The sequence below is a fragment of the Dama dama genome, chromosome 15, assembly GCF_033118175.1.
Source record: "Dama dama isolate Ldn47 chromosome 15, ASM3311817v1, whole genome shotgun sequence".
Taxonomy (NCBI): Eukaryota; Metazoa; Chordata; class Mammalia; order Artiodactyla; family Cervidae; genus Dama; species Dama dama.
The window spans coordinates 19,020,401-19,035,516 of NC_083695.1; positions in this window are offsets into that span (position 1 = coordinate 19,020,401).

Consider the following 15,116-nt stretch of genomic DNA (forward strand, 5'->3'; position numbering starts at 1 on the left):
AGTTGAAGCTCCAATACTTTGGCCACCGAGGAGAAGAGCAGACTCATTGGAAAAGACTCTGATGCTGGGAAAGACTGAGGGCAGGAGGAGAAGGGGGCAGTAGAGGATGAGAGAGTTAGATATCATGGACATGAATTTGAGCAAACTCTGGGAGATAGTGAAGGACAGAGAAGCCTGATGTGGTGCAGTCCATGGAGTCGCAGAGTTGGACATGACTTACTGACTGAAAAACAAACAACAAAAATTTTTTTTAAAAGTCATTTTCCACCTGACCTTTGAGATGCTTGTGATCTTGTGGTCAATGTGTTATTTTGCAGTGGGCCCCTTCCCCATATTATAAGTCTTTTCTCTTTTTGAGTATTTTTTTAAGTTGTGGTAAAAGGCACATATCGTAAACATTAGCACCCTAAACATTTTTAAGTGTGTGGTTTGGTCATGTTAAGTACGCTCACTTTATTCTGCTACAGATTTTCAGAACCTTTTAATCTTGCAAAACTCTCATCCCCATTAGAAAGCCACTGTCCACTGCCTGCCGTTCCTCCAACCTCTGGCAACCACTTACAATAGTCCTTTCAAATACTCCCCCTTACCTAAATCTGGATTTGTCTTGGACAGTTTTCTGGTGCCATGTCTCAGATTGAATGCCAGCCCTCCCGTGGACCATGCCGTCTTCACCTAGGTTTTCACATTGGCTTCTCTGACCCTCTGTGTCCTGGAGATCTGGGATCTTCATTCAGGGCTTTGGGTGGCGTCTCACATGACATCCTGAGTTACAGTGATTCTTCCAGGCAAGGTGACTTTCCTCTGGCTCTTCTGCGAGGCCCCTCCTATTTCTCTTTGGTTCTTCTTGTGAGATTTTTCCAGGAAGTTCCTTCAGCTCCTCAACTGAGGATTGAATGAAGGAGGATTTTTTGCATTGGGGCAGTGTAAGAAGCATTAGAGCAGTAACATGAGGGGGATGATCTTTCCTGTCTTCTTGAAGGTCTTTATGTATGATGTGATTATCTAATCCCATGGGTTACTAACTGGATGAGTTTCCTAGGGCTGTCCTAACAAAATGCCATAAACTGGGTGGCTTTGAACAACAGAAATTCGTTGTCTCAGAGTTCTGGAGGCTAGAATCTGAAATCGAGGTGTCAGCAGGGCCATCTTCCTTCTGCAGGTTCTAAGGGATAATTTTTTCTTGTCTGGTCCTGGAGCTTGGTGACTGCCTGCAGTCCTTGGCATGTCCTGGTTTATGCTAGATGATCTACATATATAATTTCTTTTTTTTTTTAATTTCCCTGTAAACTACCTCAAATAATTTATTTTTAAAAAATAATTTTATTTATTTAGTTTTGGCTGTGCTGGGTCTTCGTTGCTATGCGGGCTTTTCTCTAGTTGCGCTGCAGGGACTTCTCACTGTGGTGGCTTCTCCTGTTGCACAACACAGGTTCTAGGGCACACGGGCTTCAGTAGTTGCAACACGTGGGCTCAGCAGTTGAGGCTCCCCGGCTTTACAGCACAGACCCAATAGTTGTGGCACACAGACCTAGCTCTTCGTGGCATGTGGGTTCTCCCCAGACCAGGAATCAAACTCGTGTCTCCTGCATTGGCAGGCAGATTATTTACCACTGAGCCACAAGGGAAACCCTACATCATTTCTAATAAGATAAAATACTGAAATATTAACAACTAAGCATAATCTTAAGACTTTATATATTTTGATCTGTTAGTGAATGTATTTTCTTTTACCACATTATGAAGCTGTACTGTAAAGATGTATATGGCTATAAAAAGTTGTAAGATGTATGTTCATAAGCTTTGCTATAAAATAGTGTGTGACAGTTCACAATTATCCACTTTCCAGTTATTTCTGTGGAACAGAAGTTGCTGGGGTTAAAAGTTATGATCGTTATATGTGAATGAGTCTCTGGGAGAAATAATTGCAAAGGAAAATAAATTTGTATGCAAGGTATTCAGGATGTGCTTTTGTTAAGGGAAAGAAGAGTAGCTTTGTCCTAAAGTAAGATGATTAGTTGTTTGAGAGTGAGGAACAGGAATGCAGAGGACAAAATCTGCATGGATATAGAAAGTTGTAGAAGGTTCACAGAAAGGGAACTATATTTGTCATGGCCAACATTTGTTAAGGGTTGGTGGTGGTTTAGTCACTAAGTCGTGTCTGACTCTTCCCAACCCAGGTCTTCTGCACTGCAGGCAGATTCTTTATCAACTGAGTTATGAGGGAAGCCTCCTTTGTTAAGGGTTAATGGGCTTATTATAAGATTGTCTTTAAAAGATCACTAGTATCAAATATTATACTAGGGCAAAACTGAAATTTTATTTTCTCGTTGCCAAATGACAAAATTTTCTTGGATTACTGATCTGCTTCTTAAGAGATTAGAAAAGGGTTCTCAGTCTGCCTAAAAGGCAAAAGATTCTGTGTCTTACAGGAATACTTTCCTGTGCCTTACACTGACTTTACCATGTCCTTGATGACTTAAAGGAACAAAGTTTTCTCACTTTGGGAAGAGCTAAAATTCTTTACAATCATGTCATCTTCTACTTTAAAAAATATTTGTCACTTTGATTTCAAATTGATTTTATTTTATTTTACATGGCCAGAAATAACCACATTTCCTCATCAATTGCATTGTTTTTGTAATAAACTTTAAAAAATTGATGTATAGATGATTTATATTCTTTTTTTTTTACAGTTTCTTCCTAGCTGTGTATCTCAGCCCCAAAACAAACAACAGACAAAATGTTGCTGTAAGTTAGGTATAAAAGCTGTTAAGAAAGTAAATCCTAAGAGTACTCATCACAAAAACATACTTGTTTTTTCTATTGCTTTATATATATATAAATATATGGTATTATATATATAAATATATGGTATTATATATGATATGACACATATATGATGATGGATGGTCACTAAACTCATTGTGGCAACCATCTCATGATATATGTAAGTCAAATCATTATGCTGTACACTTTAAACTTAATATAGTGCTGTATGTCAATTATATCTCAATAAAATGGGAAGAAAAAAAACACCCTTCATGTAACTTAGATAAGATTTATAGATACTCCCTCATTTACCTAGGATGAAGCCAGCCACAAACCCCAGTTCCCCTTATTTGTCTATCAATGATTAGCTAAGTTGTTTGAGCCCACTGACTATCAGGCATCCCTGGTAGCTCAAATAGTAAAGAATCTGCCTGCAATGCAGGAGACCCCAATCCCTGGGTCAGGAAGATCCCCTGGAGAAGAGAATGGCTATCCACTCCAGTATTTTTGCCTGGAGAATTCCATGGACAGAGAAACCTGGCAGGCTACAGTCCACAGGGTCATAAAGAATCTGACACAACCGAGCAACTAACACTATTGACCTTTATGGACAAAACACCTGCTGACGTGACTTGACCTAACTTTACTCTGGCTTCTTCCTTTCCCTTATGGAGCCTGTACTCTGACCCACTTTCAGCCTGAGCCAGCATCAGAATACTGCACAGCCCTTCCTGACCAAACCTGTTGGAGACCCCTGCAAATCTCCAGCTCCAAGCACCCTATTACAACAGTGCCCCTCCCCCCATTGCCATAGTCTTTTCAAATAAAATATCACCATATCTTCCTCTAGAATTTTTTTTATTTTATTTTACTGTAAGAAAGTGCTGAGAGGTGAACCCAGTGTTATAAACATTGAGGACTATGGAAAGTGAAAGTGAAAGTTGCTCAGTTGTGTCCAACTCTTTGTGACTCCATGGACTATACAGTCCATGGAATTCTCTAGGCCAGAATACTGGTGTGGGTAGCCTATCCCTTCTCTAGGGGATCTTCCCAACTCAGGGATCGAACCCAGGTGTCCCACATTGCAGGCGGATTCTTTACCAGCTGAGCCACAAGGGAAGCCCAAGAATACTGGATTGGGTGGCCTATCCCTTCTCCAGCAGATCTTCCCAACCCAGGAATAAAACCAGTGTCTCCTGCATTGCAGGCAGATTCTTTACCAACTAAGCTATCAGGGAAGGCCCGAGGACTATGGGGTATGGTCCAAATACTTAAGCAGACAATCATGTCTTAGTCCTATTTTACAGGTAAGGAGATGGAGGTAGCAGAAGTCTAAGAGACTTGCTGACTCACAGCACCAAGTGCAGATTTTGGGAATCCAGGTGTTATTTCTTATTTCCTAGAAAACAGTGCTCTTTCCAGCAAGTGCATGCATGCTAAGTCGCTTCAGTCCTGTTGGACTCTTTGTGACCCTATGGACAGTAGCCCGCCAGGCTCCTCTGTCCATGAGATTCTCCAGGTTAGAGTATACTGGAGAGGGTTGCCATGTTCTCCTCCAGGGGATCTTCCCAACCCAGGGATCGAACCCACGTCTCCTATGTCTCCTACACTGGCAGGTGGGTTCTTTACCACTAGCACCATGCAGCACAAACATGCTCAGTTCTGGTCAATGTTTAGAGTAGGTTTGGGGAAATTATTGAAAAGCGTTGGTTAAAAACAATCTCCAGTGTTTAAAGAAAGGGAAATTGGATTCAAGAGTGAAAAAAATAAATGGAATACCCTGAGCTTCAGGAAACTTCTGATCTGTGGAAGTGAATGAAGGCAACCCAAATGAGAACAAGAAAAGGCTATTGATTTAGAGCTTGCTCTAGCAAGGGAGTTGACCACCATCAACGTGCATGTGACAGAAACTCAAAAGCAGGCAGAAGGTCTTCCCTGGTGACTCAGTGGCAAAGAATCTGCCTGCTAATGCAGGAGACATGAGTGCAATCCCTGGTCCGGGAAGATCCCACCTGCCATGGAGCAATTGAGCCTGTGCGCCAAAACTACTGAGCCTGTGCTCTAGAGCCCGGGAACTGAAACTGCTGAACGCATGTGCTGCAACTACTGAAGGCTATGTGCCTAGAGCCCATGCTCTGCAACAAGAGAAGCCACCACAATGAGAAGCCCACACACCTCAACAAGGAATAGCCCCCGCTCACCAAAATTGGAGAAAATCCTGTGCAGCAACATAGTCACAAATAAGTAAATAAAAATTATTTAAAAAAAAAAAAAGCAGGGTGAGAGTGTGACAGTTTTCTGGTGGATAAAAGGGTAGGAAGCCCTGATTGGAGGCTGTTAGCATGGAGAAGCAGTAGACAGGCCAGTGAGACATGGAGCTTTCCTGTGTAATTGGCTGGGGGTGCATAATGGCTTTCTCCTGTCTGTCCTATAGCAGAAGTAGGTACAAAAATTAGGGAGGCTGTCAGTTGTTAATCAAGTCCTGGCTGTTTGGGATCAACTGCCACAGGGATTAAGATTTGGCTTCCTGGACTAGCTACTGTTGTTAGGAGGATGGCTTCCTGGGCAGACTGCAGCAAGCTGTGGGCCAGGGTTCTATTTTTATTTGTAGTCTGGCCAATGTATGTTCAGTCTCTCAGGGCTCTACAGGGACCATGCATTTAGAAGAGGCTTTCAGATATCTGACTAGTCCTGCAGAGGAGTCTATACACAGGCCAGGGATATTGGCAAGAGGTATTCCACTTCCAGTCTGGAGGAGGGGAAGTATTGTCGACTTGAAAAGTAGTTACAATTTCCTACCTGACAGAAGGGAGCGAAGGTGGTCACTTGCAACCCAGCAGTCCTACTGCTGGGCGTACACACCGAGGAAACCAGAATTGAAAGAGACACGTGTACCCCAGTGTTCATCACAGCACTGTTTACAATAGCTAGGACATGGTAGCAACCTAGATGTCCATCGGCAGATGAATGGATAAGGAAGTTGTGGTACATATACCCAATGGAATATTACTCAGCTATTGAAAAGAATGCATTTGAATCAGTTCTAGTGAGGTGGATGAAACTGGAGCCTATTATACAGAGTGAAGTAAGTCAGAAAAACACCAATACAGTATATTAACTCATATATATGGAATTTAGAAAGATGGTAAAGATGACCCTATATGCAAGACAGCAAAAGAGACACAGATATAAAGAACAGACTTTTGGACTCTGTGGGAGAAGGTGAGGGTGAGATGATTTGAGAGAATAGCATGGAAACATGTATATTACCATATGTGAAACAGATCGCCAGTCCAAGTTTGATGCATGAGACAGGGTGCTCAAGGCTGGTGCACTGGGATGACCCAGAGGGATGGGATGGGGAGGGAGGTGGGAGGGGGGTTCAGGGTGGGGGACACATGTACACCCGTGGCTGATTCATGTCAATGTATGGCAAAAATCACCACAAAATTGTAAAGTTATTAGCCTCCGATTAAAATAAATAAATCAATTTTAAAAAAGTAGTTACAACCTAGAAGTTGAGAGTTATATTTTATTTGGTGGGAATTTTTAGGACTTCAAGCCCAGGACACAGTATCGCAAAGGACTCTGAGAGAATTGTTCCAAGGAGGTAGGGAGAGGAGTCAGGTTATATATAAGTTTGCAGCAAGGGGCAGGTCCACTGAGATCTCTGTGAGTCATACAGAAGGGACTTGATATCCTCAAGGAGCTCAGTCAACTGGGAGAAACAAGCAAATAGATGAATGCATTCAATTATTTCTCCAGGCCTACCATGAGCTGTCTTGGCTCTGAGCTTGCAAATGGCCATTCCTTCTGTCTAGATGGCCTTTCCTCGCCCTAGTTCCTCACTGTGAATTTCTTTCTAGTTTCTCCAAGCTCCAGGCTAGAGCCCTCTGAGTGACCTGCGCTCACCTTCCCAGGATTGCTTATGCTATTCTGCTCCAGGGTTTTTGCCTCTTTTCCCTAAACGATTCTGAAATCCTGAAGACCACCTCTCAATCTGGGTTTCCATCATCTGTCTCATTCCTAATACAAGGCAGGCCCTCAGATATTTGAAGGTGTGCATGGAGCACAAGGGCAACCCAGATGGGAAGACTGTATGATGGAGGAGGTGATGCCAGGGTCAAGTCTGAAAGTGATGCCAAAAGCTCAGCTTCTCTGCATACTGATGCCGAATAAAATCTCGGAGACAGAGTGGTTGGGGGCGAAGTAGAAAAGGATAGCTTTATTGCTTTGCCAGGCAAAGGGGGACTCAGCAGGCTCAGGCCCTCAAAAGCATATGTCCCCACTTGGGAAAGACTGTGAGAAGTTTCATAGTAAATGTTCAAAGAGGGAGTGATTGACTCTCAAGGATATTCTTCTGATGGGGTGGTGGGGAGGTAAGCAGTCTGCATCACCAACCTTCAGGTCCAACTGGTCTGGGGTCTACATCCTTGTGGGCAGCATACCATTGTAAATTGTTAACTTCTCCCACCTGGAAGAGTTTCAATATCTGCAAAATAGCTCAAAGATATTGTGTGTATCACTTGATGGGGAAACAGGACCCTGCTCCAAGGCTGCTCTTGGCTGTTTGTTTCTCTCTGGTCTCGCCGCCTATCCCTTCCCTAATTAACAACTGCTTGAATCTGCCCATTGGAACTCAGGAAAGGTCATGGAAGCTGAATGAAGGCTGTTTCCTATAATCAAAGAAACTTTGAGAGACTCTGTGCCCAGGAACCCTACGGGACCCTGCTCAGTACCAAAAGGATAAGTAGGAACTTGCCAAGGAGTCAACAGGAAAAGCATTCCAAGCAGAGCTATTAACAGAAGCAAAAATATGGGAGGAGGAGAATGGATATGGGTGGGATGAGAACAGCATGGGGCTTGCACACCTGAAGGCTAAAGAACAAGGCAGGGACTTCCCTGGTGGTCCAGTGGTTAAGAATCTGCCTGCCAATGCAGGGGACACAGGTTCAATCCCTGGTCCGGGAAGATACCACATGCTTTGGAGCAACTATGCCCATGTACATCGACTGATGAGCCCACGTGCTGCAACTGCTGAAGCCCACGTGCCTTAGAGCCTGTGCTCCGTAACAAGAGAAGCTATTGCATTGAGAAACCCATGCACCCTAACAAAGAGTAGCCCTTGCTTGCCACAACTAGAAAAAACCTGTGCACAGACGCAGCATGGCAAAAAATGTATTAAAAAAAAAAAAAAAAGAACAAGGCAGAAGTGGCCAGAGACAAGACTGACTGAGAAGAGACATACAAAATTTTAATATTCTGCTTCCTCACTTACTAGCAGTTTAACTCCACCCAAGTTATTCAACCTCTCTACACCTGAATTTCTTCATCTGTCAACTAAAAATCAGAACAGTCAGACTCACATAAAGATGTCGCAAGGATTAAGTGAGTTAACATGCACGAAACCTTTATCTATAGAAGAGCACAGAGTAAGAATGATAAGATTGCTTGCTATTTTTATTATTTTATAGGTAAGATCTGGCTAATTCTCCTTTTCTTAGCAGGAGTGAGAGATGGTTATCAGAGCAGGACCTGCAGCCAGCACAGAGAAACGATTTCCTATAAGAGTCCAGCGAACAATAAGGGCTGAACTGACCTGGGGCAGGAGTGGGGAGGATGAGCACGATTCAGCAGCATTTAGCAGGTAAAACTGGTGAGACTTACTGCCTGGCTGGAAGTGGGTGGGAAAGACTACAAGAAGCACAGGAAGCATCAGATGTGTGGTTTAGGGAATTTGAGTGGGTAAGATACAGAAAGATAAGGAGTTTGTAAATGCTTCCTATGTGCTAGGCACATAGCTAGATGCTTGATGCCAAGAGATGCTGAGGAACTGATCCAGGGCCAGAGCTAGCAAGTGGCCAAAGAAGACCTGAAACTCTCTCCTGAAACCCAATTTATGCTCTTTCCAACACACCGCACTCCAGTTAGAGGACTGGGTCCTTCTCAGGGATAAGATTTCTGCCTCACATATCACAGCTCTTAGCCCTTAGGAACCAACAAGGAAAATTCAACACTGGGGGAGATGAGAGGGGGTATTTTTGAATTGTCAGGGCTTTCCACACCAAAATAAATATATAATAGAAGTGTACCTCAAGCCACCTTCCCTTCGCAAATTCCTTTATTTTATTTATTTTAGTGTAACCCATGTTATATAAACTTAAATACCTCTAAAACCCATTTCTTATTTCTGGTTCAGTTCTATGCATCAGGTGGCCAAAGTATTGGAATTTCAGCTTCATATCAGTCCTTCCAACAAATATTCAAGACTGATTTCCTTTAGGATTGAATGGTTTGATCCCCTTGCAGTCCAAGGGACTCTCAAGAATCTTCTCCAACACTACAGTTCAAAAGCATCAGTTCTTTGGAGCTCAGCTTTATTATACTCCAACTCTCATATCCATACATGACTATTGGAAAACTATAGCTTTGACTAGATGGACCTTTGTTGGCAAAGTAGTATCTCTGCTTTTTAATATGCTGTCTAGGTTGGTCATAACTTTTCTTTCAAGGAGCAAGTGTCTTTTAATTTCATGGCTGCAGTCACCATCTGCAGTGATTTTGGAGCCCCCCAAAATAAAGTCTGTCACTGTTTCCCCATCTATTTGCCCTGAAGTGATGGGGCCAGATGCCATGATCTTAGTTTTCTGAATGTTGAGTTTTAAGCCAACTTTTTCACTCTCCTCTTTCACTTTCATGAAGAGGCTCTTCAGTACTTCTTCACTTTCTGCCATAAGGGTAGTGTCATCTGCATATCTGAGGTTACTAATATTTCTCCCAGCAGTCTTGATTCCAGCTTGTGCTTCATCCAGCCCAGCATTTCTCATGATGTACTTTGCACATAAGTTAAATAAGCAGGGTGACAATATACAGCCTTGACATACTCCTTTCCCAATTTGGAACCAGTCTGTTCCACGTCCAGTTCTAACTGTTGCTTCTTGACCTGCATACAGATTTCTCAGGAGGCAGGTCAGGTGGTCTGCTATTCCCATCTCTTAGAAAATTTTCCACAGTTTGTTGTGATCCACACACTCAAAGGCTTTGGCATAGTCAATAGTTCAGTTCAGTCGCTCATTTGTGTCCGACTCTTTGCGACCCCATGAATTGCAGCACACCAGGCCTCCCTGTCCATCACCAACCCCCGGAGTTTACTCAAACTCATGCCCATTAAGTTGGTGATGCCATCTAACCATCTAATCCTCTGTCGTCCCCATCTCCTCCTGCCCCCAATCCCTCCCGGCATCAGGGTCTTTTCCAGTGAATCAATGCTTTGCATGAGGTGGCCAAAGTACTGGAGTTTCAGCTTCAGCATCAGTCCTTCCAATGAACACCCAGGACTGATCTCCTTTAGGATGGACTAGTTGGATCTCCTTGCAGTCCAAGGGAATCTCAAGATTCTCCAACACCATAGTTCAAAAGCATCAATTTTTCAGTGCTCAGCTTTCTTCACAGTCCAACTCTCACATCCATACATGACCACTGGAAAAACCATAGCCTTGACCAGATGGACCTTTGTTGGCAAAGTAATGTCTCTGCTTTTTAATATGCTATCTAGGTTGGTCAGAACTTTCCTTCCAAGGAGCAAGCATCTTTTGATTTCATGGCTGTAGTCACCATCTGCAGTGATTTTGGAGCCCCCCAAAATAAAGTCTGACACTGTTTCCACTGTCTCCCCATCTATTTCCCATGAGGTGATGGGAGCAGATGCCATGCTCTTAGTTTTCTGAATGTTAAGCTTTAAGCCAACTTTTTCACTCTCCTCTTTCACTTTCATCAAGAGGCTTTTTAGTTCCACTTCGCTTTCTGCCATAAGGGTGGTGTCACCTGCATATCTGAGGTTATTGATGTTTCTCCCGGCAATCTTGATTCCAGCTTGTGCTTCTTCCAGCCCAGCGTTTCTCATGATGTACTCTGCATAGAAGCTAAATAAGCATGGTCAATAAAGCAGTAGTAAATGTTTTTCTGGAACTCTCTTGCTTTCTTGATGATCTCGCGGATGTTGGCAATTTGATCTTTTGTTACTTTGCCTTTTCTAAAACCAGCTTGAACATCTGGAAGTTCTCAGTTCGTGTACTGTTGAAGCCTCACTTGGAGAATTTTGAGCACTACTTTGCTAGCGTGTGCGATGAGTCCAATTGTGCGGTTTGAACATTCTTTGCCATTGCCTGTCTTTGGGACTGGGAATGAAAATTGACCTTTTCCAGTACTGTGGCTGCTGCTGAGTTTTCTAAATTTCTGGCATACTGAGTGCAGCACTTTAACAGCATCATCATTTAGGACCTGAAATAGCTCAGGTGGAATTCCATCACCTCCACTAGCTTTGTTCATAGTGATGCTTCCTAAGGCCCACTGACTTCACATTCCAGGATGTCTGGCTCTAGGTGGGTGATCATACCATCGTGGTTATCTGGGTCATGAAGATCTTATTTGTACAGTTCTTCTGTGTGTTCTTGCCACCTCTTCTTAATATCTTCTGCTTCTGTAAGGTCCATACCATTTCTGTCTTTTATTGTGCCCATCTTTGCATGAAATGTTCCCTGGCATCTCTAATTTTCTTGAAGAGATCTCTAGTTTTTCCCATTCTATTGCTTTCCTCTATTTCTTTGCATTGATCACCGAGGAAGGCTTTCTTATCTTTCTTTGCTATTCTTTGGAACTCTGCATTCTGATGGGTATATCTTTCCTTTTCTCCTTTGCCTTTAGCATCTCTTCTTTTCTCAGCTATTTGTAAGGCGTCCTCAGACAACCATTTTGCTTTTTTGCATTGCTATTTCTTGGGGATGGTCTTGATTATTGCCTCCTGTACAATGTCATGAATTTCCATCCATAGTTCTTCAGGCACTCTGTTAGATCTAATCCTTTGAACCTATTTGTCACTTCCACTGTATAATCGTAAGGGATTTGATTTAGGTCCTATCTAAATGGTCTAATGGTTTTCCCTATTTTCTTCTATTTAAATCTGAATTTGGCAATCAGGAGTTCATGATCTGAGTCACAGTCAGCTCCTGGTCTTGATTTTTGCTGATTGTAGAGTGCTTTAAATTGCATTTTCAGAAAGTAAACATTAAAAAAGAAAAACTTGGAGCTATGAGAAGTTAAGGACTTCCCTGGTGGCTCAGATGGTAAAGCATCTGTCTACAATGCAGGAGACCTGGGTTTGATTCCTGGGTTGGAAAGATCCCCTGGAGAAGGAAATGGCAACCCACTGCAGTACTATTGCCTGGAAAATCCCATGGATGGAAGAGCCTAGTAGGCTACAGTACATGGGGTCGCAGAGTGGGACAGGACTGAGCGACTTCACTTTTACTTTTTCATGAGAAGTTAAGTTGATGTCTATCATTAGAACTTAATATGATCGACAATCCTAGGGTGGTAAAGTCATGGAATGCAGAAATGTTTAATAGCTGTTCTCATATACTGAGGGTTTCAGTTCAGTTCAGTTCAGTTGCTCAGTCGTGTCCAACTCTTTGCAATCCCATGAATCGCAGCACGCCAGGCCTCCCTGTTCATCACCAAATCCCAGAGTTTACTCAAACTTATGTCCATCGAGTTGGTGATGCCATCCAGCCATCTAGCCATCTCTAAGTTACTGACCTAAGAACTTTATCTATAGTAAGATATTTATTCCACACAGCTCTATGACAATGAGAAAATGGACTCTGGCTGGTTATGCAAACTGTCCAAAGATCTAAATATCAGAGCCAATATCTAATAAGGCACTCAGATCTGAAGGCCCCAGTCTCTCACCTTTGCTTTCAAAATATACATGGGTAGCTACAACAGTGGGCTTCCCTTGTGGTTCAGCTGGTAAAGAATCGGCCTGCAATGCGGGAGACCTGGGTTCGATCCCTGGGTTGGGAAGATCCCCTGGAGAAGGGAATGGCTACCCGTTCCAGTAGTCTAGCCTAGAGAATTCCATGAACTGTATATAGTCCATGGGGTCACAAAAAGTCGGACATGACTGAGCGACTCTTTTTAATTTGGCCATGCCATGCTGATTGTGGTACCTTAGTTCCCCAACCAGAGATTGAACCCACACCCTCTGTGGTGAAAGTGTGGAGTCCTAATCACTGGACTGCTAGGGAATTCCCACAAAGCATATGTTTTGATGCAAAGAAAAAAGGAGAGAAGAGCCACACCTCACACCAGCTGATCAGAGAGATCAGATGAGCACCATCACCCTTTTTAAATACCAACTGAACTTTCCATCAGAGACATAAATAGGCTGATCCAAGCTTATAGATAATTCCATTTATCACACAAAAACAAACAAAAATACAACTTAGGATATGGGTTCACAGATATTCACTTCAAACCTGGGGCTCAGATTTGAAGGGCATTTCACACCTAACCTTTGGAGAGAGATGCTGAATGCAGTTTTAAAAAGCCAATAACATGAATAATATGCACTTCAGCTAAATGGTAATAAAACTTGTTTAACAACTGAGGATCTTAATGGCAATTTAAGGCACTTGTTTTCCTAACACACGGAGAGTAATTAACATTAAAGAGCACTTGGTTTTTAATTGCTTTGCAAATAAAACCATTCCTTTTCCCTTTTAAGCTATTACAATTGCCATCTGGTAAATCAACTCTGGAGATGAGCTAATGTTAAAGTATTTTCTTTAGGATCAAGGAAACCAAGGATCTGAAGCCAAATATTTTAGATGAGGGAATGGAATTTGAAGACAGGGTTCCTCAGAAGAGGAAAGTAAAAATGATAATTACTCAGTCGTATACGACTCTTTGTGACCCCATAGACTGAAGCCCGTCAGGCTCTTCTGTCCATGGAATTCTCCAGGCAAGAATACTGGAGTGGGTAGCCATTCCCTTCTCCAGGGGATCTTCTCAATCCAAACCCAGGTCTCCTGCATTGCAAGCAGATTTTTTACTGTCTGAGTCACCAGGGAGGAAGGTGGCTAGAAATCTGGGGACTCAGAGTCTAACCAAACTTTCGCTGATTCCATGGCTCAGTGTCACTGCCCCAAACTCTCACCCAATAACATGAATAAAATGTACCCTTGGGGGAAACTAGGAGCAGAGTAGACAATTTAAGATCTTTCTTCACACCCTAAAATTCTTTACATTTAGTTTTATTAAGCCATTTGAGTTAACAGCCAACACTAAATATATGATGATCCCTTCAGAGAAGGAGCTCAAAGTATCAGAAATGTGCCAGCCACACCCATGTGGCCATTTAGATTTTTTAAATGACTATTCTTAAGTACTGACCTGGGGCTAGTGGGACAAGACAGAAGCTGCTCCCAAGGTATGAAGCTGGTCAGACTTGATATTAAGATGCTTCAGAGCTGGACTCTCAGAGGACTAACCCTTTATTCTGCATCTCACCTTAATTTATGCCCAACTGTGCTACCCAACCTGGGGTCATATGCTATATAACCTGAAAGGCTTATACAATGAGTCATGAACACCCACCACAGGGAAAGTTCAGCAACTTAAAAAGCACCTACAGGAGCTTCCCTGGAAGTCCAGTGTTTAAGACTCTATGCTTCCAACGCAGGGGGCCCAGGTTCAATCCCTGGTCTGGGAACTAAGATCCCACATGCCACATGGCTCAATCAAAAAATAAATAAATTAAATAATAGCAACCAGAAGTTGACACTCACAGTCCCACAAAGAGATTGAAAAGCCAAAGTAAAATGAAGCCCAGTGATCTTGTTGCAGGAAGGGGGGCCCATTCCAGGGCTCGAAACTGGGCTCTTGTCTAACACTCGGAAATGAATTGTCTGAGGAGACACATGTGCTGACAAAGCAAGAGATTTTATTGGGAAAGGGCACCCGGGTGGAGAGCAGGAGGGTAAGGGAACCCAGGAGAACTGCTCTGCCCCAGTCTCGGGTTTATGGTGATGGGATTAGTTTCCGGGTGGTCTTTGGCCAATCATTCTAATTCAGAGTCTTTCCTGGTGGTGCACGCATTGCTCAGCCAAGATGGATGCTAGCGAGAGGGATTCTGGGAAGTGGACAGACACACAGTATCTCCTTTGGACCCTTCCCGAACTCCTCCCTTTGGTGGTGGCTTATTAGTTCTGTATTCCTTATCAGGATCTCCTGTCATAAAACAACTCATGCAAATGGTTACTATGGTGCCTGGCCAGGGTGGGCGGTTTCAGTCAGTGTGCCTCCCCTAACAACTCCCCCCCTAGAGACTTCATACTCAAGATACTTCTTGGGAATTGGGGTGGAGGTATCTTTCTTCTGTAACTTCTTCCTGCTGTGCATGGGCGTAGGCCTGCCTAGCAGAGCAGAAGTCTCTCTCTACCTGATCTAAGTTGGGGTGTTCCACATCTGAAACCAGCTTTCACCTTTGTAATAACAGCAATTTA